The following is a 27,381-nucleotide window of genomic DNA, read 5'->3' as shown; positions in this document are numbered from 1 at the left end:
TTTCTTCTGGATGCATCCTTAAGGACTGTTACTACCCTCAACTGCTGATACCACATTAATGAAATAGCAGGGTTTGTACCTGTATTGTGTTGTACACATGTGAACACTAATTTCAAAAATGAATGACTTCTTCATTGATCTGAATGAGTTCCCAAGTGTGTAATAGTTCCTTTGTTCTGAAGAACATCTTGCATTTATCACTGTATTTCATCTTTCATAGTTCTCTAGGAAGTAGTTTAATGGATCACCAGTTTCAGCCCTGTGTTTCCTGCCTGGCTGAACTAGAAAAGCTGAATTCAAAAAAGTGTTCTGCTTTTCTGTACAGTGAGAAGGTTTCAACGCTCAATACACCTTGCTGGTAAACCACTGAACTGCTTTTTGTCCAGACTCTTAGTGCTATGTAAAGTGCTCTAAGGCTCAATTTCAGGCTCCCATTTCTTGTATAAACTTCCCGAGGTACTACAAGCATGCTACATTGCTCACACTGTATTTTAATATCCCTACACACACATAATCATGCCAGCAACATAATATGGACATTTAAAGTCTGGAGAGTGAAATTGGTTATGAACAGTCCAATTAATTAACCACCTTTATGTTGCTAGCTTGAGCATTACATGCTAAGTATTAGAAGACTACGGAAAAAAATGCCAAAATATGTATCATTTCAACGAAACTGGATGCAGTTAGTCAGCAATTTGCCAGTAGTACAAAAAAAAATCAGGTACGGAAGCAATAAGTCCGATGATACAGCTTGAGTGGAGCAGATGTGAAGAAAACAGACAAGGAAATGGGGAAACTGAAGAATGAATGATATTGAAGTGTGAGGAGAAACACTTAGAATTGGGACAAACTCAAGAATAAGTTTGATTAGACTGGTAAAAAGGGAATGAGAGTACTTAGACAACCAGAAAATACTGGATTGAAATAGATAACACACAGTATAAGAAATTCAAATTGAACAATTTTACAAGGAAGTGAAAAGCTATTTGCAAATTCTAAATATATTATGTGAGAAAATCTGCAGATTACAGTACTCTGGTCTTTCAAAGAGTTTGAGATCCTCTCAAATATTCTGATTTTCAGAATAGAGAAGTAGTTTTGCCAATGCTGGAAAGAAGTTAAAAAAATAGGCAAGAAGAATAAATCGTATGTCTTGCTATGGGCTGACATTATTTTTTAAATACCCAAAAGGATGTCTACAAAAAGAGAATGAATGATTGGTCATGGTTGAATACTAGCAAGACACTGAGTTGAAATCAACATACAGCATTTCCGTACTATGATAAGCTCCTAGAAGTATAACTTGATTAACATATACATAAGACTTAAAATAAATTCCTTATTTTATAAGAAAGTTTTAGGGGTCTTAAAGGATGATGAGAATTTGATAGAGATTTTTAGACTCTCCTGTTTGTTTGTTGTGTTTTGTTTTTTTTCTGTTATATTGATGGATTTGGTTCTAATTGGCAAAAAATTGTAATTTGTTTTTAAAGAATTTAGGAAGATACCCTTTTTGCATGTATGCTTGCCTGATAAGAAACCTGTGGCTTGTACAAAGGAAGAGAAAATTATGTTAGAGTCTAAGAGGACAAAAATAACATTAAGTGGTTCAGCCTCCTATCTAGAGTAAAATAAAGTTATATGCTATTCAAGCTACAATCAATCTAGCTATCAGATGCTGCAAGATTAAAGGATCTTGACGTCTCTAATAACATTGGCCACACAAGTAATGTCAATGGTGTGCTATAGTTGGAAAGCCAAATGAGTTCAACAAAACTCTTCTAATAGTTTCCTATAAGTTTATTTAGAAGAAGTAATAAAAAATATATATTAAGTGATTTGCTTTACCATCAGCTTGGGTAAGTTGCAAGATAAGAGTTCTCTTTCATCTTAAATACGAACAATTGTCCAAAATTGAGACTCTCACTTCATTGATTTGGCTTATGTGAAGTTTGACAAAATTGAGTTTGCTGCTCTCAGTGACTGAAGAACAGCTTTACTTGTAGATATATATATAGAAACTCCCCAAATTCTACCAAAAAATATAGTTTCAATTTCAAAATGAAAACAGAATGTCATAGAACAATTACATAATGGATCAAATCTAGATTTACTCTGAGGTATAGAGCACCTTGTTCTGTGGTTGGAAGATCAGGAGAATTGTCCAGTTGACCAGCAACATAGCAGGGAAATACATACATGTTCGCTGACTTCCAACCTTAACATTCTATGATTCTATCTAAAAAAAAAAAAAAGGCAGTGCATTCAGAAAAAAAAAAAACCCCTAGACGCTATTGTAATTTTGGTAATGATTTGAATTTAAGCACATAATTATTGTGGTTTAGCCCAGCTGACAAACAAGCACCACACAGCTGCTTGTCCATTCCTAGCCCCTAGCGGAGTGGAGAGGAGAAAAATATAACAAAAGGCTAGAAGGTGAAGACAAAAACAAGAACAGATCACTTACTAATTGTGTTCACAGACAAAAGAGACTTGACTTGGGGACAAATCATTTTAATTCATTACCAATCACATCAGAGAGGATAATGAGAAACAAAGCCAGATCTTAAAAACACCTGCCACCCACCCTTCTCTTCTTCCCTGCTCTACCACCTCCCTGCCAGCAGTGCAGGGGGATGGGGAATGGGGGCTGTGGTCAGTTTGTCACATGTTGTTTCTGTCACTCCTTCCTCTTCAGGGAGAGGACTCCTTACACTCTTCTCCTGCTCCAGCAAGGGGTCCATTCCCACAGGAGACAGTTCTACACGAACTTCTCCAACATGAGTTCTTCCTGCAGGTTGCAATCCTTACCTATCAGACTGCTCCAGCACAGGCTTTCTCACGGAGTCACGCTTCTTAAGGCACAGCCACCAACTCTGACATGGAGTCCTCCAGGGACTGCAGATGCATCTCTACTGCACTGTTAATCTCCAGCAGTGTGAGGTCTTTTCCCATGGGAGATAGTTCTTCACAAACTCCTTCAGAAACAGCCATCTGCTTCAATGTGGGTCCCTCCACAGACTGTGTGTGGGTTTCTCCTCCATCGTTTCTCTCATGGGCTGCAGGGGGGCTGCCGGCCATCTCACTATGCTGCAGGGGAATCTCATCTCTGTCACACCTCCTCCTTCTCCATCTTCACTGACCTTGGTGTCTGTGTAGCTGTTTCTTCCAGATTTCAGTCCTCTCTCTGCTGCAGCCACTCTGGGTCTGACTGGCTTAATAATCCTTGGTGGTCCTAATAGGATGAACTTCACCCAGCGGTTGCCCTGGTGCCCGGGCTTTGAAGTACTCCAAGCCACTCTGCACTGGTCATCTCTAGTTGAGTGGCAGTGGCCCAGCATGGGCAATTGCCAGCCCAGGAGGCTCGGGAGAGCCAGGCCCCTGCCTCTATTCTCTCTTCACTGCAGGTCCTGCATGGCATAGATTTATGTGTCCCTTCTTAAATTTGTTGATTTACTGGCATACCGGTTGGCTCAGTCCTGCCCAGGGTCAGGTCCAACTCGGAGCTGGGAAAGATTCTAGCAGCTCCTTAATTGGGCTACCCCTGTAGCCCCTGCCCCACTGCCAAAACCCCACCACAGAAACCCAACACACTAATGAACATAAAAAAAAACATTGAAGAAAGATACTTAGAAAGTAAAAAATTATCTGGGGAACAAAAATCTATAGCGTATATGTGCATCAATCTAATATGTTGAGGAAACTTTGCCTTTTAATAAAAATGTAAGTATTCATTTGAACAAAGCAGTCACATTCATGTTCATTTTACTCCAACTTTTCTGCCTAAAAGGTATTCATACTCAATCACAGGTAAGAAAATCAACAGTTGTTCTCTGAAGTAGTGAATCTTATTTATAAATTCTTGTTTATTGAGATGATCACAAATCTATCTGTCATGACACTAATAAGGAGTACAGCCCACAGAAGATATGGAAGGTTCTGCAAGTCCAGGTTTAATTGTACTCTCATGTGGAGACAGAAAACTGTTTGTCAATGTAACTTAAAGCAATCATCTGTATGGTTCCAAAGTTAGAGACATGATAAGAAAATATATCTTTATGAAAGAAATGGCTTAATGGAGGATAATGCAACACTTTCTCAGGAAAGACAGGAAGCACTCGCTGACAGTTTTCACCTCCTGACCAAGTGAAATGAGAGCAGAGCAATTAATCAAAAATCAGCTTATCAAATAGTTTATTGGAAACAAGTATTTTTTTGTATTGGCAAAGATCTTAACAGGGAATGGCAGTTACTGAGATATACTCAACCAGTTTGCTTCTCCTGTCTCTTCAGTGTGATTTCCCACTGTTGACTCCTGATCTTCCCTCTGAAGAACTCTAGGTGGGGAGGTGGGGAAGGGAGGGAACACTTCATTTCATCTAAATGCATCTTGCAGCGCATTACATTCCTATGAGTATTTACATTCCACCCCTCACCTGGCAGACTGCTTCTGCTAAAGGGTGAATTGGTCATAGGAGATATGGAGCAGCCCCGGGATAAATACCCAGTGGAACATTTGTAGAGAGTGAGCATTTTGTCACAGCTTTCCTGGAGAAAACAAGAGCTCAGATTTCCTTTCTGAAGCTGCCATGGCAGTTGTCTTAATACTTATATTCCAAAATATTATCAGGATCAGACAGAGCAATGAAGCGAGGGTAGACACTTCATAGTTAAAGGTATATTAGTGTCATGGTTTGAAGTGGGGGGGAGGTCCGGGTGGCAGAAGCTGCCCATCAGACCGGACTCCCATCCCCCTCGGGGCTTGAGCCAATCGGCGCCTCTGCGAATTGCCCTATTTACGTCGGACAAAGGAACCGGAAAGGTGTGCCTTTGCCCAGGAGCAAGGAGACGGGAGGGGGGCACGGCCCCCACTCCTGGCTCCCGGCTGCGCCGGCGGCCTGGGCTGGGCCGGGCCGGTGCCCACTCCGTGCCGGTGCCCGCCCCGTCGAGGATGGCGGCGGCGGAGGCGCTTGGGGAACTCACGGAGAGCCCCGCTCCCGGGGCGCCCACCAGGCCGAGTTCACCCAGAAAGGACAGATCTGAGAAACGGCCACACAGATAAGAGGTCAGTGAAGATGGAACGGAACAACGTGTGCCGCGGCTGAGTCCCCCTTGCCAGCGGCCCCTTGTAACTAGTCCTCGGTGGAGCAAGCAGAGACCCACTCGCAGCCCGTGGAGGACCCACGTCGAGAAGAGATGCCAGAGCCTGAGTACGGTACGCATCTAGAGTCTGTGGGATGACCCCCGCCGATGGGGAGGTGCTTTGTTAAAGGAGATGCCTGAGCCTGAGACTATTGTGAATCATGGGCATGGGTCGAGGCGCATTTACGCATTTTGCATTTACGCATCTAAGTCTGTACGGAGGCGCATTTAAGGTCGATATGACGCCCCACGCTGGAGCGCATTTAAAGTCTGTATGATGACCCACGCCAGAGCGAGTGGCTACAGCTCCTTAAAAGTCCAGGACTGGTAAAGCCCGCACTTGGGGCAAATCCGATGCGGTAAGGATTTGCCCCCCAGCGGGTAGGATTCACGCTTTCGCCGTGAGTAGGGGATCCACTGGATCAAGGGACAATGGTGTAAGGACTCCTTTTCCTTTAAGAGAAGCGGCAGTAACAACTTGGAATGAACTGACCTGGACTCCCCCATTCCCTGTCCCCCTGCGCCGCTGGTGGGAGGAGGTAGAGCCGGGAAGAAGAGGCAAAGGGGGGGGAGTGGTGTTGTTTTTAAGACCTGGCCTTGTTTTCCTGTAATCCTCTCAAGTAACCCTTTTTTTGTGTGCTTTTCTCTTTGTAGGTAGCTGTTAATAAATAGTTTTGCTTTAAGAAAAAAGCCTCTTTTGCCCGGGACCGTGGTTGGTGGGTGCTCCTCTGTTCCTGTCTCGATCCTCAGCTCTTTTATGACATTTTTCTCTCCTCTCCATTTTACTGGAGTGGGAGAGCTGCGTGGGGTTTAGTTGCCGGATCGGCCTAACCCACGACAATTAGGCAGCTCACCATGGTGGATTTCAGAGCACCATCTACATTGTTGCATGCATAATTACAGTTTAAGCAGCTCCTCCTCACTCCTACTGTAGTCAATCACATGAAGATTTCTTCATGGCTTGCTTTTAGCAGACCCAAGACAATAGAGACATAAGCCGGTTGTGTCAGCAACTAAAGACTGTGGCAGCCTTGAAGCTGCTCACAATGAAGAGATCATGCTTAAAACCACTTCTTTTACTTAACCCTGTATACAGATGCTGGTTCCTACCTTCAGACAGCTATCCAGAGCTCTGCAGTTGAAATTTGAATGAATGAATGCTTCTTCTGTTTAATAAAGGATAATCATTCTTCAATCAAGACACTTATTTTTTCAAATTGGCACATCGTTGCTGTCTGACAACTTTGCAGCAATGTTTAAGAAATCTCTCATTTTCTAAGCTATTGCAGTATCTCTAGTTCTTCTGTCTATTGTCATCTGTTGTGTGATAAATGGCTTAACAGCCTTATTTCACTATTATACTTTAAAGTTTTGGAGCATTGCTGGTACTCTACCAAAGAAGTCTCCTTTTACTTTGTAGAGAACAGAGGAGAAGTGAGAGTGAATAAAGAGGATTATTCATAAGATTTTTGAGCTGATAAGTAGCAAAAAATTAACACTAACTTAAGTTTTTAAATAATAATTATTATTTCTGATCTGTCATCACTTCAGCAGTTAGGGAGAAATGGTTTGCTATAATGTTAAAAATCTTCATCTATTAATGTGTAAAGAAGCTAAGAGAACACTGATTTCAGGAAGCTAAAATTAGTTATAAAACTAACAAAAGTTATTAGAAAACCAGGAAATTAAATCTATTTGATTTCAATTGTCCTACAAATTCACTTATGTTTTTTAGACAGAATTAGAAAAACATATGATAGCAAATAGATTTCACAAAGTAAAGAAACTCTATTTTTAATCCAGAAAATATATTTAACTCCATGGCTTTTTCATCTACTTTGTTTTCATTTGTTTATCCTGCTGTTGGCCTTCACCTCTGGTCAGAAGTACATACAAATAAGTAACCATGTCTTGATTTGATTACAGTGGTCCACTCCATGAATTAAGAAATGCAATGTTAACAATGTTGCCTGTAATCATTTTCCCGAAATTTATTCGGCTTCCTTTTTCTTTGAGGTTAGGTCTCAAACTCATTTTGAAACACATTTCTGTAATGGTGAGGACACGTTTTATTGTAGTTACTGACCTCCATCAGTCATGATTACCAATCTAAAGCAGTAAGTTTTTGTTCCTGACATTTTTTACTTCCTTTGTAATTGTCATAAGAATGGACTCAAGCTGTGCAGTTCTCAGTTCTCATTACAAGCTTTGTCACGAGAAGATGAGATATAAGAATATTTCGTTCCTTATTTACAGCTCAACCTAGTTTTTAAACAATACAATGATCTATATATATACACAATGACACTCTAAAGAGCTACACAGCTTTGTGCATTATTTACTTCTGAGAATAAGGCCCCTAAACCCTCTAGAACCTAACTCCAAATTAACCTTAGAACTCTTAGAACTCTTACTCTTAGAACCTAACTCTGAATAAATAATACTGTAAGTAACATCATGCAGATTTGGTAAAATAGTTCCTATGTAAAAGGTAGTTATGTATTTGTATGTTTAAATGGACAGTGGATTAGCTAGAAAGGAAAACAGAAGGAATGACTAGCTGAAACTCGCAAAGTTAATGTAGAGATTAACAGGCTTTATTTATAGAAAGTCTCATCTGCATGTACTTTGGAGCATGAGTGCATTGCAGATAAAACTGGAAAAATAAAGAGGAACTAAATCTAAATTAAAGTCCAAATTTATGTTATATTGAAAATTCGTGTTACAGAAAACCTTCAGGACAAAGCAAAGATTTTAATTTCAAGATAAAAACCATGATGATTTAGATAATTGTACTGCACAAGATAGAGGGACCTTTTGTCTTTTGATCTCTCTGATGTGTGAAGCTATGTCTAGACTGCACAACTGTGGTGAGAACCACAGTCCTTGTCCACTAATTGTTCAGATTAGGGACCTGTTTAAAATATCTGTTCTCTGGATCTTATGTAAACATTTCCTTCTCTTGGAAATCAAGGAGCAGTGAGGAGGGAATGGTGCACGGTAAGGCTGTGGCTGTAGTTTGTAATATGATCCAAGGAAAACATTTTCAGGTCTTTCAAGACCTATATTCTCCACCTATAAAACCCTTTTCTTACTTGCTCCTACTTGGAATTGCATCTTTCTTTCAACATCAGCTGCTTCCAACTATAATAACTCATCAAATCTCGCTGGCTACTGCCATGTTTCCTGTCATGAACTGTGACTTGTGAATAGGGAGATCACATATTCTTCTTAAACAAAACATTTTTATTTCTAAACGGAGAAAAAAAAAACACCCCACCAGTTTATCTACAGTGTAATTTAATCAAAGCTTAACTATTTCTCCTCATAATTCATGGAAACTACTGATTTTTTTTTTTTTTTTTTTTTTTTTTACTATAGTATCACTTCCTAACTATTAGAATTCTTTTGCTATTTGAGCTTTCAACCTTGACAAAACAGCTGGCTAACTTTATCCAAAGCTTGAAATTAGCTTTGTCACAGCTATTAGCTTGGGTGTTGTCCTACTTTTACTGGATGCTTTATCTGGATCTATTGTATGGAATCACTTGCTAGTTTTCTAACCACCCTGCCAGTAATCTAAATAAATCATGCAAGAGTAAATGCCCAAATACTCCAATATAACTTTACAGTAACCTAATAACTAGTATATATACAAAGTTAATGAATTCTCATTTATGTGCATCACGTTCCTCAATTCACCCAAGTAAGAATCATTGTACATAGTTGACATTCTCAGCATTTTCATTAGCAAGAAAGATGTCTCACTGGATTTGGATTATCTGATATTAGAGATTTTAACCTGCCCAAGAGAATCTGCTCTTTACGCGTTGATATTCCCTCTTTTATCTGCAGAAACTAGTTTCAAAACTCAATTGGCACAATTAAAGCATGCCGGTTTCTTGTAGCTGGCAATATATGGCATGGCTATGCAGTTAGTACCACATCCAGATGCCCCAGAGTTCTGAGCCCAGATGAAAGTGTTTGCAGCAGGGCAGGCAGTGACCAGCTTTCAGCACTCCTGCAAAAATAAGCTCAGACTCAGTACTTTCAGATTCAAAACAGAGTATCTTTACCTTTTTGTCACTACGGTCCATATTTCCAGGACTTGTAATTAAAAGCAAAATGGAGCAGCTATAGAAAATGTTTTAACATCTGAATAAATGGAGCTTCTTTATAAATAAACACGTCAATAGTATTATAGAACGTTACATTACACTCATATGAGTTTTTGTTTTACAGTGAGATGATCCGAGTATTTGCCAAAGAATCCTTTACCTAATCTAGAAGCATTAATATTCCAGCACCAAACTTCTTCAGTTTCTTTATGTCAATTAATTCAAAACATACTTAGTTCCACCTCAGAACTAGTATCTTGCTATTGATGGGCCAGATTTGCCACTTCTGAATAACATTTACTGATGTTGTTCAGAACATAATCTTTGCAGAAGTGTATCAGATAGAAGAATCGTAATACCCATTTTTGACCTTGCATTTTACAGATATAACTTAACCCTTAAATCCTGCTATGTACTTCAAACTAATGGAAGGATGTCAGTGATAATTCATCAGAACTCTTCATCACAGAGCTGTCAAAGGTCTTTTTGCAGGTGTGACATTGGACTTCCAAAAACACGTTAGTTGTCTTGGCATTTAATTCAAGCTTGTTTTGAACTCATTAGCTGTAGATCTCATACAGAAAACTTAATTATCTGCATGCAAAATACTGGTTGTCCAAACAAGTAGAGAGAAAATCATTTGTAAATGTTTAATAGGTCCAAAATAGAAAGTCTTCATATTTAATACCTATTGTATCAGCTATATCTATCACACTTTTAAATGAATATAGTAATCCTAAAGCCAGAATTCTGCCATTGGAACCTGAGTAAGAAGCATTAATTGTCTGAGTCTTCCGTAATATTTCTTCACAAATAATTTTAAAAACATAGGAGTTAAAAAAATAGAGGGAAAGAAAGTTTCTGCAGCTGGCCATAAAAATAACCATGCTAGATTTGTTGCAATTTCCAACAATTTTCTACTCATGACAGAACTATATTTGCATCCAGCATCCCTAACTGGTTGCTATAAAAGTATGTCCAAAATGCTAGGGTGTTTTTTAGCCACTAAAGACTGTTTATTCACATTGATGTTGTAAGATGATCCCCTTGGAGCTGGCTAAAAATATATTGTTTCTCAGCATGATGCAGTACCCTTGGATAGGCCTCCTCCTGTGCCACACTGCAGGTGTGAAAACATAAATCACCTCCTGCAAATACTTTAACAGATTCTTTGTATTCCTCGTCAGCTGCAGAGTCCCATTTAATCACCGCAACTAGTTACTCTGCCGTCATCATCCTCATTATCTGGATTCTGAAAGTTTGATTTAGGCCTTCCATCTTCCTTCTTGAAATAGTACTGTTTTTCTCTAGCATTCTTTGTATTATAATTGAAAGAAAAGGTTTCCCAGACAATGTGTGCTAAGGATTGACTCAAAAGTTTCTCAGATTCATTCTGGCCTTTGGGATTTTCAAATAACAGCAAGCTTATCTCAAATTGTCACATACAGCTTGTGCAAACATCCTCATAATCAATATAATTTATTAAAAATTATTCCAATCATTTCCAATCATATGTCTCAGGAATCGATCTGACTAGATGATTAGAATTCTTCCTTCTCACTTGTTTCTCATCTGGGAGCAGTTTGAAATGCCTGATTTTCTATTGTAAGCAGGGCAATGACCAATGAAAACATCTGGGAGCACTTTAACAAAATCTAATTCTCTTAGGTTGTTTTAGTAATATTCAGTCAATTAGAAAGTGGTGGATCTTTTTCATAATGAAATTCAACAGAATCATTTACAAGCTGCTATAGTCTGAAATTTTATTCTTAAAACAAAGTTGAAGAAATTTAATTAATATCAACTCCCTAACATAATCAACTTAACCTTAAAAATAAGGCAGACATTGATTCCTCAGCTCTTGGAATTCAATGGTAATTCTGTAAAGGACATTTAGCATGATTTTACTAGAAAAGGGTCATTTCAGCATTTTCTTGCATTGTGGGTGTACTTCTTTGAAATGGCATTCAAAGGAGGTATAATAATTCTACATTGAAAGGAAAACTGTTTATTTCCCATCAATTCCTACTGAATTTATTATCATATTTTAGCAATAAATAATAATAATTAATATCTGACATTTATTAGCTATGAAATGCTTTAAAATATTACAAATCTTGGTACTTCTTAGACTTTTACAGTCAGAGTTGCACTGGAGTAGGAATCGAATTTCAGTCCATGTAAGCAGAAACAGGAGGAAGTCTTACAGCAATGACACCACGTTAATCTACATTTCGTTAGCAGAAACCACTATTATGAGGCCATGTTCCTCACGATCAAGTTTTTGACTATAAGCTTATTCAGTAGATGAGACTGTAACAGCACATACATTGATCTGTAAGATGTCCCAAGGATGTCTACTAACCTTTTGAGGAGTATTCAGTCCCTAGAACAAGGTAATCTTGTCTGAAAGACAGCTGGAAAGGACACATAAGCAGCAAAGAGAAGGTGAAGGTTTTAGACGTATTCTCCCTTCTTCTTCTCAAGCCAGACATTACAGAATGGTGTTATAAGGTGATATTGTCTGATCTTTCATAAACAGGATTGCTTGTCCTGCAGCAACCACAAGTTATATTAAGATTCCAATTACATGTGGTTTTAAAAATGATTGGATACTTGAAAAGGTGGTAATTTTTTATATGTTGCCGGAGTACAATAGTTTACATATTGCTATAGCAAATAACCACTTAGAAAATGTTTTAATGATATTCTCGCTATCAGCTTCAATACATACTACTGATGCCTCTTATTTGCTTACCCTTCATAAATCAAATCTGAAGTTAAACAGTGAGCACTGAAACCTCTAAACTGTCTCTTTAGCAATGCTGTTATTCTTAGACTAAGAGGACGATGAAATAGGAAAGAGCAAGGTGTTTATTCTCTGTCTTGTGAGCTTGATCTATTCCTATTCATTTGAAGTTAAAAAATTGGCAACAAAACTGGCAAAGATTGGACTTAAAGATTCCAGTAAGAGGCAGGGAGATGAGAAATTTTGTTTTCCAAACAAAAAATCTTTTACAAGTGAGAAGCAGAATAGTATTGTTGTCCCTGGCCAGGGACATCAAAGGCAACAAGAAAAACTTCTATAGACATGTCAGTGATAAAAAGATATCTAGGGAAAACATAGACCCTCTCTGGAAAGAAACGGGAGACCTGGCTACCCGAGATATGGAGAAGGCTGAGGTACTCAGTGACTTCTTTGCCCCAGTCTTCACTGGCAAGAGCTCCAGCTGCACAGCCCAAGTCACGGAAGGCAAAGGCAGGGACTGAGAGAATGAAGAACCACCCACTGTAGGAGAAGATCAGGTTCGAGACTATCTAAAGAACCTGAAGGTGGACAAGTCCATGGGACCTGATGAGGTGCATCTGAGGGTCCTGCGAGAACTGGCGGGTGAAGTTGCTAAGCCACTATCCATCAAATTTGAGAAGTCACAGCATTCTGGTGAAGTTCCCACTGACTGGAAAAGGGGGAACATAGAAAAAGAAGACCCAGGGAACTACAGGCCAGTCAGTCTCACCTCTGTGCCTGGCAAGATCTTGGAGCAGGTCCTCCTGGCAACTATGATAAGGCACATGGAAAACAAGGAGGTGATTGGTGATAGCCAACATGGCTTCACTAAGGGCAAATCCTGCCTGACTAATTTGGTGACCTTCTATGATGAGGTTACAGCATTGATGGATAGGGGAAGAGCAACTGACATTGCCTACCTGGACTGGATTAGATATAAGGAAGAAATTTTTTACATTGAGGATGGTGAGGCAGTGGAACAGGTTGCCCAGAGAAGCTGTAGATGCCCCATCCCTGGAAGTGTTCAAGGCCAGGCTGGGTGAAGATTTGAGCAACCTGGTGTAGTGGAGGGTGTCCCTGCCCATGGCAGGGGGGTTTGGAACTAGATGATCTTTGAGGCCCCTTCCAACCCTAACCATTCTATGGTTCCATTGTCCTGAAAAAAAAGATAATTCAAAACAAAACAAAACCAACAAAAACCACAAATCTCAAAAAAAACAAACAAAAATCAAAACAAAACAAACCCACCAAACCCCGCAAATCAATGCATCTTCCAGAAAAATGGAAGTTTTGATTCAAGGCAGAGTCTCAGAAGATTTTTTTGTATGAAGCTTGTGTGAAATGTCCAAAATTCAAATTCTCCTCTGAGATTTGTCTACATTACATTTATCTGGATATGTGACAATAAGGGAAACAACCACTGAATTTCTCAAACTATCAACATTTTCAAGAGATTTGTAAGTTTTGAACACATCAGTACTTAAAAAGTAAGTTATTTGTCTTTAAAATGAGAAAGAAAAATGAAAATAACTATTAGGTTGTCAAGGAAGTCAGGGATAAAGTTCAATACCATCAGCTTTAAAGTCTATAACAATGAAAATATGACTGTGCCAGTCAAAAAAAAACAAAACAAAAAGGGAGGTCAGGCATGGCAAAAAAAAAAAAAGGATATTCAAAATGCTTTCATGCTGTGAAAGGAAAAATCGTAAGTGGAGAATTAAATGGATCTACCAAATTAGTAATTTCTGTAGAAAAAAAAGCAGTGACAAAGCTCTAACCTTCTAGGTACTACTCCTGTGTTAAACGAACAGTTTTCAAAGACAAGATTCCTGCGAGTTTGCTTTTTTTTTTTTTTCCTCCAGCACATCAGAAAAAAAAACACCAAACAACCAGAAACAGATGCAGAGAAGACGTTAAGGTGGTTTTAAGTCACAGACTGTCATCATCTGCACATTGTTTGAGACAAGTTTTTTTCCAGACCTAGAAGAGTTATTGTGAAGCTATGATATACAGCTGCATGTGTGGAACCTTGCTATGCAGCGTGACAAGCAAATCCTCACTGTAGAGAGAACTCCCTTTTCATATATGTGGCTCAGATGGAAGGTTAAAGTAAAAGAACTATGACAAAGGCAATGAAATCAGAAAGAACTTTTATTCAAATTATATGGTGAAGAGAGTTCAGATTGTTCTAAGCACCTTGAGAAATTACTAGACTAAGTATAGTTCTGGATGATGAACAAGGATCTGTAAAGAGAAGATTGTTACCAGTAAGCTCTTTTGGACAGAAAACACTGAAAATGAGAGGACTAGAATGGAAGTGAAGATGAAAATAGAGAAAAGAATGACCTAAGTGACTAAAAGGTTGTTGCTATGCAGTAAATTGAAGTGAAATCCAAATAATCTTATGGACAGTATGTAATGTAAGGGTTGCATTTGTTTTGAGACATAGTGATGAATTATTAAAGAGAGTATCAATGTCCATAAAGATGTGTACATAACTGCTGATTTAATTAATTTGCATCTCTGGGAAACTCCAACTTAGGACAAAAACATGTTCTTATCCATCTCTAATCTTTGTTTAAATACAAAACTATGCTTTGCTTCTGCCCATCTTCCTCCTCCTTTGGCGTTACCTGTTTTACTTACTTGTTTTATAAGTTATACAGTTAATATTCTTGTGGAACTGTAGAAGACCTTTGGAAACAATTAGAGAGAGAAATAGGCATAATAAGGCTTAAGCTTGATTAGTTCTACAATCTTGTAGATAAATTCTACAATCAAATGACCTGAATTGCTACTCAAAAATTCTTTTATTCGCTGGGATTGTTTAATCTAAAGGTAAGAGAATAAAACAGATCCATATGAATACTGCTCACAAGTGCATCTGTAACTTTTATTTTCACCTGAATCAGACCCAGATTTACTCTGTGCATGAGGTTTCTACATCTGCAGCCCAAATAAAGTGTATTCCTGGAGTGAGTTTTAATCACCAGCAAGGCTAGCGCGAGGATGCAGTCCTGGGGAGCTGAGAGAGGTAGGGAATCCCCGTGGGCAAGCAGGGTAGGGCAGGGCAGGGCAGGGCAGGGCAGGGCAGGATGTCCCCAGACAGGCAGAAGAACAAGCCGAGTGACATTTTGCATGACTGTATTCATGTCACGTTCATGTCTGAAGATAGTTTGATGATTCACGTCTTGTAAAACTGCTGAGAAAAAAACGTAATATTTACAGTTGTCAGTCAATGCATTTTTAAAAGTTTGCCCTAAAAGTCTGATACATAGAAATAGGATATAATCATTTACAAAATTTAAGATGGGAGGAATGAAACTTTTACTTCCAAGTCAACCAAAATTTATTTTACAGCATTAGCCAAAACACCATGCTTTTGATTTCAGGTATCTAACGCATTCCAAAATTCTAAACTCATTTTCTTCTGAGTGGCCCCAGGAAATACCTAAGAAACTGCTATTCCTAAAGCTAAAAAATTTTATCACAGACTGGAAAATCCATTTAAGCTTTACATTCAGTTTAAAAATAGTATCTGAAAGATGAACTTTCACAATCTCTATTGCATCAAGTTAGAGGACATTCACATTTGTAATTTACATTTGAAGATACAGAGTGAACTAGCCAACATATACAGCTTTCATTGTTTTATTACAGCTAGCTGAATGAGTTATTTATAGATGCACACTGTAATGTAAGCATATTCCTAGCTAGGAGTAAACCATGATTTTTGATCTGGGATGGATTTGCAGGATCTTTCTAATCTTTCACCTTTGAAAATCTTTCCCAATATACTCCTCGGAAGCATCCTTTGAGATTTGCCTCTGAGCAGAAAGACAGGCTCTTCATTCTGACTTTGTAAAGTAGATAAGTCTTCCTGCCAAGATATGGACACAGAAATTAAAAAACAAACAAACAAACAAACAAATCAAAACAACAAACTATTTTTATCCCCATACTACTAAACAATAGTTATTTTTTGCTCGTTGTGTTTAAGGACAAACTTCAGGCTGCAAGAGCTACAGGAAATCTAATGTTGTTAATTGTACGTGATTCAATGTGATATTGTAAAATCACAGATTGTTTTCACATAGTGAATATGAAAGCTACTTGGACCATGTCAAAAGTTGTAAAAAGAAGTATGATAGATTACATATTTTCAGGAAAAAAGGAATCCTGTACACAGGTAAGAAAGATGTTAAATATTTGACTTTACCATGAAAAGCCTGTATCATTTTATTGGTATTAATTTATCTTCTCCTCCTCCCTTAAATTAATAGGTATAAAATTATTAAGGCGAATTAAGGAAAACAATCAGAAATACTAGAGATGGATATGTAAAAAATTCCAGGTATCTAAGGCTGTTTAGAAAGAAAGAGCTGTTCTTCTTCCTAGAAAATAATTTTTAAAAGGTAAACAAACAAAAAGCTATCTTTTTTTTTAAAGATCATTTCTGAAACAAACAAAAAAAAGAATCTAATACTTGTTGTGAAAATGTTCAATTGCTTCTTAAAAGATACTGAAAAACCCAATTGTATAGATCTTTGTAGCTGTCACCTGTATAATATTTGCACTACTAACAAATTGTTTGATTTATTCGGAGTTTTTTCCAGTAGGAGGTGAGGCCAGATTGGATAGCTGGATTCAATTTTCTCTATAATAAAGATCAAATCTGGATCTGAACACAAACCCCAGTATTGTCTCTGGAAAAAAGTGGTCTAGATTGTCAGACTCCTTCATTTTTATCATGCCCTGAAATTTAACCTTTTGAATTAAAACTGAAGATATTTTTTTGTCTGTCTTTTGGTCTATAAGCACACGTGAAGAAATACTTATGTAATACTATTTCCAAAAATGCACAGTACATTTAAGGATTGGCTACTGAATCAGTAGTGAGCTAGTTTCGATTTTTTATTCAATCTTTTAATACATCCCCTCCCAAGCTATAACTCTTATAAACCCCTAAATTCCAGATAATAGGATGATCTGTCACCTGCTACTGAAGGGGGACAAAAAGGCTGGTTGTACATTTGTGTCACCCCTACCTGGCAATTCTGTGAAAGCTATAAAATGAACAGAGGCAGAGAGTCACCTGCCAGCATCTCCTGATTCTGTTTCCTAAGAACAGACAACACCTCAGCAATAGGCAGATAATGGATGGCAGTTGGGAGATTGTGAGGTTAGACAATAAACTGCAAACTTGTTTAGCCAAAATGTTGTGGACAAGGACTGAACAGTAGGATACATCCTACATATGAACAAATATATTGTGATAGTTCTTTTCACCACTTTTTTATCAAAAGTTGCCATAAAATACCCTGAAGTTGCCTCCATTTCTCCTATGAAAGACTTTACTTATAATTAAGTTGATATATCTAGTCTTAAGCATCCTTTTTTTAAAAAACAAACAAACAAACAAACCTCTTTTTATTCATAATTTTTAATCTTTCTGAATAAGAAAAGGAAAAAAAATCCTGTATTTCTGGTAGCAGTTGCATACAATGTTTCAGATGAGACACATCAGTAGGCAATATTCCTGATTCAGCTTTTGTTTTCTGAACTTTTCAAGTTTTCATTATGCTTCATCTACATTTATTGTGGTAGTGTGCCAATATATCAATATAGTTTTGTTTTAAAGTTTCCGTTCTGCAGCAGATTGAGAGTACAATTTTCAGTCCTTAAGCTATAATTTTTGTAATATCTCTATCTTCTTAATCATGGAGCTGTCAAAATACAGTTTTGGGGTTTTTTTTGGTTTTGTTTTCCAAACTGATTATAAACCAGTAAATTATAAAAACTGTATGTCTTTTACCAGGGTTTTTTTTTATTCTTTTTTTTTTTTTTTTTAAATATACTGTCTGCCTTTTGATTCTATTTATTTATTTTTTAAAGGTTATTCTCGTCTTTTGCTATCCATTAAACACTTTTTGACCACTGCTTTGTATTATTTTGCAATTCTATGATTAATATATTCCACGAAGACAATATGCTCCAGTTCTCTGTGAAATTCTCTTGGTATGTGAGAAAATTTTCATTACAGGTTTTAGCAGTTCTAATACCTGCCTGTCGTGGGTTAGGCTCACCCTCCCACACAGCCGGTCACTCCCCCTCCCCCACCCCCAGGAATGAGGGAGAGAATTAAAGAAGAAACGAGAAACCCGTGGGTTGAGATAAGAATGATATAATACAGATGATTTAATACACAGGGTAGATGCTCACCACCCCCGCGTATGCGAAGCCCGTCTCGTCCCGAAGATGCAATCCCGGACGAACGCGAGGCCCCGAAATAGAGAGGGGCAGAGAGAGAGAGAGAGAGAGAGAGAGAGTACTCCGAGAGTGGGAGTACTGGGAGAGAGAGAAAAAAGAAAGAAAAACAATAGAGCAAAAGCGCAGCAAGCGCAAAAGAGCAAAAGCGGCGAAAGAGCCAAAGCACAAATGCCCTTCTTTCCGGCTGACCCTCACTTTTATACTGGGCATGACGCTGCATGATATGGAATACTAATTGGCCAGTTTGGGCCTCAGTCTGAAGTTCCACACAAATCACAAGGGGAATCGTGTCCCCCTTGTCCCAACTATGCTCCCCCCTTATCCCACCGTGCTTCTGCACTCTGGCACACTGAAAAGTCCTTGGAGTTTCACATCCAACCACAAACATCAGCTTGCTATCAGCATTCTTCTCAGAGCGAGCCTCTGAGTAAAACCAAAACACGGAGATCTTCTAGCTGCTAAAAAGAAGAGCTAACTCTGTCCCAGCTAAAACCAAGACACTGCCTTATGTTTTTTGTTTCTTTTTCTTTCCTCCCCTCACCACTCTTCTAACAATGAATATGCTGCTTTATTGCTTTTTCTTTCTTCAAACCCAGTATGTTTCATTACCTGGTAAAACATTTGTGACTTATGTATAAATATCTAAGCCAAAACTATGATTCTATTTTAACTATGCAATAAATAATCACAACTTCAGGAACAATTTTTTATCTGAGATCTAAATTTTAAGTGTCTCACTTTTAGTATCAGCTTCTTCCATCTGTTTTTTTTTTCAATCTTTCTCATGTACAATAGTCACCTACTTTTTTATTAATAGCAAATTACTTTTTCAAGTTCTTTTTGAAGCACTTAGTGTTTGATTAAGAGTATGTAGTAATTACATATGCACAACAAGTGCTGTGATTTCATTTTTTGTTCTTTGAGCAATTTAAATAATTTCTCAGATTGTTTTTGTTTCTTTGGGGAGAAATGGAAGTAGTTATTTTATTAGCAATTAATTATGCAAAATCACGTTATTAAGAATATTTTTTTCTTTTTTTTCCCCGACCTTGGTTAATAATTTTATATGATCTGTTGAGATTTGATTAAGAGATTTTTTAAATTATTATTTCATCAAAATGAATTGATACAGGTTCAGGTGTTAAAATTTGCTGTTTAAAATTGTTAAGTGAAACAGGAATCCTGTCTTACCCAATTCCACATTGACTCAAACTAGTATATATTCTTGACTTTAACAGAAAGTTCAGAAAATGTCAGGTGACTGCATTAAAGTTCAGTGAAAGTCTTTCATGAAATGCTATAATTATGCTGCCCATCTTGCATGAATTTCACCAAGACCTTTAATCTTGACTGTTATATACCTAATGGAAAAGTAAGTATCTTACTCTTATTCCTGCTTAGGTTCTCACAAAGTGGTTACACATAAAATTAGTGTTTTATGAAAGTACCATTCTGTGCTGCTGAGAAATTTACATGAGAAACTCAGGAGATACTGCTATTTCAGTTTTCTCAGATTTTGAGAATATTTTTAGGTGTTGGATATTTTCGCTTATTGAGTTTTGGTAAGTTCTTTATCAGAACATTCCATTTTCTGTATGTATTCATTCAGGAAGATGTATATAAAAAATTTGTTCTCACAACTTTGTAACTGAGTTATTAGCTTAATCTTTAATAGCAGATTATCAAATGATGTTGTTTTGATTGAGACATTTTCCATATAATTCAATTTTTGTGGCCACTTTTCCAGTTTTTCATAAAACAAATAAACCTGCTGAAATTATTTCTTTCAAATCTGTGACTTTTGGGCTTGTGGTTTGTTTGGTTTATTTTTTAGATATTACTATTGTTCCAGAAATGAAACAAACCAACAAAAATATCAACCAATCAAATAGAAACTAAGGCTAAACTTAGTTGTTCGGTTTTTGCTTCATTATATATGAAATGTAATCAAATTTCTCAGTGGTATGTTTTCCTTCACAATAACATGAGCAGTGTTCAATAATTTTAAAGTGATTTCACTAGTTTTTAAAATTAACTATTACTAATTCAGTTTTATTCTTATAACTTGAGATATAGCTTTTTTTTTTTTTTCTGCTTAATATGATGTATATTTGTCATGGTTTAGGCTAGCCAGTAACTGAATGCCACACATCCACTCACTCACCCTACCCCCCCCGCCATGGGATGTGTAAAAGAACTAAAGGGGAAAAGGAAAAGAGACCCGTTGGTTGAGATATGAAAAATTTAATACTACTGCTACTACTGCTAATATATGAATATATATATATGTATATGATGATAATAATATATACAAACAAGTGACGCACAGTGTAATTGCTCACCACCTGGTGACCAAGGCCCAGTCCATCCTGGACTAATGATCCCAAAACAGGTAAGTCCTGACACCGTGATCCTGGATGAGTGAGAGGCCCGAAAAAAGAGAGAGAGAGAGAGAGGGAGAGCACTTTGAGAGTTCAAGAGTGAGGGCCTCTAGAAGAGCAAAAACCCTTCTTTCAGATTAACCCTCGTCTTTATACTGGACATGATGCTGCATGATATGAAATACTTCATTGGTCAATTTAGCCCTCAATCCTAAGTGTAAGTTCAAATCATAATGGGAGTTGTGAGCCCTTTGTCCCAGCTATGTTTCCCCCTCAGCCTGTTGTGCTCCTGCACACTGGCAAAACATACCAAGCTGAAAAGTCTCGGAGGTCTCTGTCAACTATCAACATCGCGCACTGTCAAGATTCTTCTCATAACGAGTCCCAGACTAAAACCAAACCCCAGAACTCTTCTAGCTGCTAAAAAGAAGAACTAACTCTGACCCAGCTGAAACCAGGAAAATACTTTGTGGTATTTGTAAAATAGCATTCAGTTTTAAGAGTCTTTATTAATTTCCAGTCTCTATTTTTCTATTTTAAATTGCTCTGCGTGTCGAATCTCAAGCTTTTAATACCAAATTAATTCTCACAGTTGTTTTAAATCTTGACATGAGAGATACATGACAGAAATGCGATTTGTCAGTACTTTAGTCCACATCACATTGCACTCATTAACAGAGCAATAATTTACTTCTAACTGAATTTAAATTGACCACTGTCAATATCCTTAATGCCAGACTTCTGCCTTTTGTGGTCTGTGTGTCGTGGTAATCTGCAAACTGCCTTGCTAAAATCAGAGAATTATGATAAGCATCTGGATCTTGGACTACCTACATTAAATAATAAACTTCTAAATGTTTCAGATCTTTCTCATGATCATTTATGGGACTGACAAAAGTCCCATAAATGCCTCAATTCATTTATTAAATGGAGATACTCTTGTGATGTATCTCACAGCATTCATATCCTGCAGATACAATTCACTACCTCTGTTAAAAAGAACTCCTCTATTCAAAATCAGATGCTCTTTTATGTCTTCTTGTTATTTCCTTTAGGATACGGGAATGTAATTACTCTGGACGTGGTATTTTGTTTACTTTTCATACTTCTCATTTCCTTATTACCTGCTCTTTTTATGAGGTCTCCATACTGTGACAGGAGCATCTATAACTAATACAGTACTTGGATAACAAGAAGTTTTTATGTGAAGCGTGTGATACTCTGAATGCAGAAAACAAAAGAGAAGTCAGTATTGATACCTGCTTATCATTGCAAAATGTATTAGAAGATAGAAGACTAGTAGGAATATACAAGTCATGGTTAGTATTATAAAGATATCATTGTAATCCTTTATCTAAGAGCTTCCATATGTTTAGGGGGGGTTGTTTGTTTGTTTGTTTGTCTTTTTTTTTTTTTATGAACTGATATTTGTCCCCAAGTTGAGTGCAAACAAGTCACTTGTATAAAATGGTCAGTTTCATATTACTCATAATGAGCAGGTGAAATGAAAGCCAAAAATACATACTTGAAATTTTATGTTTTAATGAAGTGACACTAGCAGATGATATTTCTCTTTATTGAAGAGTACTGAAAATTCTCTTTTTCATATCAATCTGCCCTCAGATGTTACCGTTTGACTAATGTAGCATATGACTACTTTCTTATGTTCTAGTGCATCAGTATGACATTAGAGCCATCCAAGCAGGCTGCATTTCTAAAATCTACATCAAGAAATGTCTAATGAGTCAGATCTTATTACATTTTAAAATTCTTTTTCATACTGACCTGTGCATTTCGCAATGTGTAAGATAGAAAACAAAGGTTATACTACTACTAATGTAGCTAGCAGCATTGTATTTACCATTCAACATAAACATTATTCCCTGAAAAGATCAAAGAAGCAGAAGCACTGCCTATGGTGCTGAAATATTCTTATTTTCATTTCCTATCATCAGTGAACAATATGCAGTATTATCATACGAAAACATCAACAGAAATTTGAATTTTGGAAAGAAAATAAAAATATATACCTTAGAGGAAAAATAACGTGGGAAATCCTGACATTTTCAGAATAAAAAGAAATGTACAAAATATAATGTAATTGATGAAAATAATAAAATAGAAGAGATACAAAAAAATCTCAACACCCTATTCCATGAGTGCAAATTAAAAAGTTAAAAATAAAGACTCTCACTAAAGGCAGAATTTCATTTATTCATTGTGTGAGCCAATTTATCCCTAGTTCAATGGTTTGTTTCTGTGGCTTGTACATTAGAAAAAAACCCTCCTCTCTCAGGTCGTGATTTAGCTTGACATACACAGTACAGTAAATTTCGAGGTACATATAGCTGCCCCTTAAGTATTTATGAGTGAAACATTTGCTAAATATGGAACAGAATTGTTAACACCCTTTGTCTAAATTTATTTTTTCAACGTCACACTGCTTGTAATTTTGAATAACTGCTTTTATGTGCTGTGAAGAACAGTAACCATTGAGTATTGTGGTTTTGTTCAAATCCTATTTGTTGTTATGGAAACAGCATCCCTATTAAGTTTCCTGCTGTAGATCTGCTCTGTAAGACATAATTTAAAATGTTCAGCAACAAAGGTAGAAGGATAACATAAATTAAAATAATACTTGGTTTGACTATTGCTACTTTATACTCTGAAGATGTTTTAAATATTAAATACACATAATAGTTACCAGACACCTCCTCAGTCATTTGAAATTGAGTTGTTTTGTGTCATTTGACCATTAAAACATTTTATATTACTTTTAATTAGTGTCAAGTTTTAAAAAAATGTTGTCTCTAGTTTCACAAAATTTCTTGTGGTCCAGATTGTTTCAAATTGTATAAAAGAACAGTCCTGGCAGAATGTATGATTTCGTAAAAATGCCAGTGATTTAGTAAAGATACCTTGCATGTGCAGAGGAAGACTTCTTGCTAGACACTGTTGGCACTACTATTCTTTTGTGGAAATTACTAAGACTCAGTAATTTTTTAATCAAGTACTGTCCTTTTTATTTTTTAATTAAAAAGTAAAATTTGACAGCTGCTGTCTGGGTACATGTTAGTGTCTAGGTCCCAGTGTGGAAGAGTGTCGTGGTTTAGCTCAGCCGGCGGCTGAGCTACCACGCTGCCGCTCGCTCAACTCCTCCCTCCGGCGGGATGGGAGGAGAAAAATCAGAATGAGAGGGGCGAGACCAGTAGGTTGGGATAAGGGTGATTTAATAGAACAATATCAGGAAAAGGAAAAAAAAAACAGGGTAAACAACTCTGAACGTATAAACGCGAAAACAATACGAACCGACCGCACGCGAAACGCGACGCACCGCCCGCTCCCGATCACTGAAGCGAACCCCTCCCCCGGCTGCTCCCCCAATATGTACCCTGAGCATGACGCCACATGGTATAGAATAGCCATTGGCCAGGCTGGGTCAGCTGCCTGAACCGTGTCCCTTTCAGCTTCCCGCGAAAAAGAAAAAAGAAAAAAAATTAACCCTTTCCCGGCCCAACCCAGAACAAAGAGTTTTCACTCTGAGTCTGCAAGAGAAACATGAATGAGGGGATAATTATGGTGCACAAGCAACAGTAGTGAACAATAGTTTAAAATATTTTCTGCATGTGTGTCTAGTGTGAGAATCAGTTTGGAATGGGAACCTAAATGGAATCAGCGAGGAAGCAATACACTGAAAAAAAAGAAATGAGAATGGAATCAAGAGAAGGAGCAAGTAGCAGACCAGGGAGTAAATCTGAGTGGAAACTATTTAGAAATAGTTAGTTTGGCCCGCAACCCAGAACAGCACTCCAGAGAGGATCTGAGGGCAGGGGTCTTAAAAGGCAACAGAGAAACGGTTGAGCAAATAGTAAAGATGGACAGGAAAAGTTTAAAAAACCCCTGAAGTTTATGGTTCTTTACAGAGAGAGAACTTTTTGCTGCTTAGGAAAAGGTTGAACAAACTGCAATAAACATGTAATGGAAAAAAATGCTTAAATAAATGCTAGAGGTTTTCTGAATATCCGAGCTCCATACTTTTGTCCTTTGCTCTTGCCAGATGATTTCTGTGTCTAGCGGTTTTCTGCAATCTTCTTTCTGTCTGTACCTCTCATGCATATATGGCTCTGAGTTCAGAATTTATTAACTGTGGGCTAAGTACTAACTTCCACTCAATGCAATCATTTATTATGTGGATTCATTTACTGTAATCCTAATTCAGATTTTTTTTTCAGCCTTGTAAATGAACATCAAGAGACTACATCTCCGTCAGGAGAGGTAAATCATATTAATATTCCCTTTAATATCACTGCAGAATTTTAGCCAGAGATTCCCAGGAGCCTTGAATAGTCTCATCTTCTATATCAACACAGCATATGTTTTGTGAGAGTCCGCAAATGAATTGAACAGAGAGATACATACTATGAATTTCAATATTAAAATATGTTTCTCTAACTTAATTTTGTTATGTTCGCTCTTTCATTTGGCATAAAAAGGTTTGGTGAAGTTTTGCAAAATTATGTTCTGGCTTTTAAAGATTTCAAAATCTGCATTAAAAATGAAATAATAATTACATAGACAACATATTAGAAAGGCAAAATTAACACAAATTACTAGTTAGGCTAATATCAATATTGATGATCTTGTATACTGTCACATCTAGAAGTTATTAACAGGAGAGCAACATCTTACTGAAATTGTAAGGAAGGCATGTCCTATAATTTAGCATAGTGCCACTGAAGTCCTACAAGAATGTTTAAACGTAACTTGGTTTCTTCTTGATTCTTATGTTTCCCAAACGTTTAGGATGAGAATGTGAGCAGATTACATAGGGACAACAACTAATTGTAGTCTCCTACTTCTTTGGAGTCTTGAGTAAATAGTAGTTTCATAATCATTCCACACATGGGATATGTATGACTCATTTAAGAATAAACACAGTATCAAAACAAGAAAAAAATAGTATCAAGGAGAAAGAGTGCTTTATATATGTTTTTATCGCCTTCAGCTCTGACCCATAACACAATTCAGAGATTAGCAAGGTTCTTACAAATAAAACAGAACAAAACACTGAAAATAAATCCTTTTCATTTATAGTTTGTATTTACTGAAAAGTTGTGTGCTTTTCCTGAACTTAAAACTGCAATTAATTTCACTTTCGTTCTTATTACTGAGTTAAGTAGCAAAGTAAAACCATAATAACGGTAAAGCTTTTATATAGCTAATGAAGGTAAACTAGGGTTGAATGGAGTGAGCTTAATTGAACTTATTGATAGATCTCTAATCTAGCTCTGTTTACATTTTAGATTAGGATGGGTAATTCCAGGTTTAAAATTATATAGATTTTTTGAATTGAAGACACAGGAAATACTACACAGTTTAAAAATAAGTGCAATGACTGGTTTTCCTCTGAAATTGAGCTCCACTGAAAAAGAATATTTTCCTGTGTGAGATTTAAAGAGAAACTCAATAAGGATTGTGGTATTATAATTCAGTACTGTGCAGTCCCACATCTTGTACTATATTGTTTTGACACTGACAGTGTTATTCTTGTCAATTGGTTTTGAGGTTTACACAACAACAGATGTTTCACACTCTTCAACAGAGAAATGTGATTCAGAAAATATCATGTGTAATGAAGGGAAAATAAGCCACAATATGTATTCTAGCTATTCATTAAAATTGAATCTTAAAGCCTACATGATTGATTTCAAAATAACAGTTAAAAGAACTAGTTGCCTGTTCTGTCTTTATTCTGATGGACCTAGGCATTTTCTTTGCAGATGCCAAGATACTGACTTCGTAAGATTCATATGGAATACTCTAACAATGGTAATTTGATATTTAAATCATGTCACATTCATCTATTGAGCAAAATGTGATGGCTGACATAGTCTAAAAATTGTCTTTAAACAGAAATGTCATATTTGTTCTTTGGTATATATGCAAACATCATGACCTTCAGAGAAGTTCTGTGCACAGACACATCAAGATATACACGTCAAGCTAGAGTTTGACCCATTGTGCTAAAACATGTTATACAATAAAGCCAAAATAAACTATTATGGAGAAATCATTAATGTAATAAATAACATACAAAATGTCTCAAGTTGCAGAGTCCACAATCAGTTTTAATACAAGTTCTTAACAAACTGGATTGTATATTTTTGTATTAAAACCATATATATAGTATTCAGTTATTACATTAAGTTTCTTTGATATTTGTAAGTAAATGGAAGCATTCTCTTTCTGTTCCAGTAGAATGAATTGGATTAAATCAAGCTAATGAGCTTAATAGTGAATAATTAATGTAGACAAAGCACTAAAGAGAGCAGGAATCTTTTTATTTGGATGATCACAATGGCCACAGATCTACTCCTTCAAAAGGACTCTTTTCTGTTCAATCTTGGATTCTAGACAGAGATACAATATAAGTTAATACCAAGAGATCGTTTAAGTGCTGTTATTAAGAAGACAATGATTGATGGAGTTTGTAGCTGGTAATGTTCTTCCCCTTTGGCTGCTCAGTGAACATCAGCAACAGATCAATATCTCATCTGCATGAGATTACAGGCACTTCTGACAATAGCCATGTGGAAAAAAAAATACACTTACGTGTAAATTAACATGGTTGCTAAGTTACCATCATTTAATGAATTCCTCCAGCCAATTAAAAAAACTG

The sequence above is a fragment of the Tauraco erythrolophus genome, chromosome Z, assembly GCF_009769465.1.
Source record: "Tauraco erythrolophus isolate bTauEry1 chromosome Z, bTauEry1.pri, whole genome shotgun sequence".
Taxonomy (NCBI): Eukaryota; Metazoa; Chordata; class Aves; order Musophagiformes; family Musophagidae; genus Tauraco; species Tauraco erythrolophus.
Note: the sequence above shows the minus strand (reverse complement) of the source record.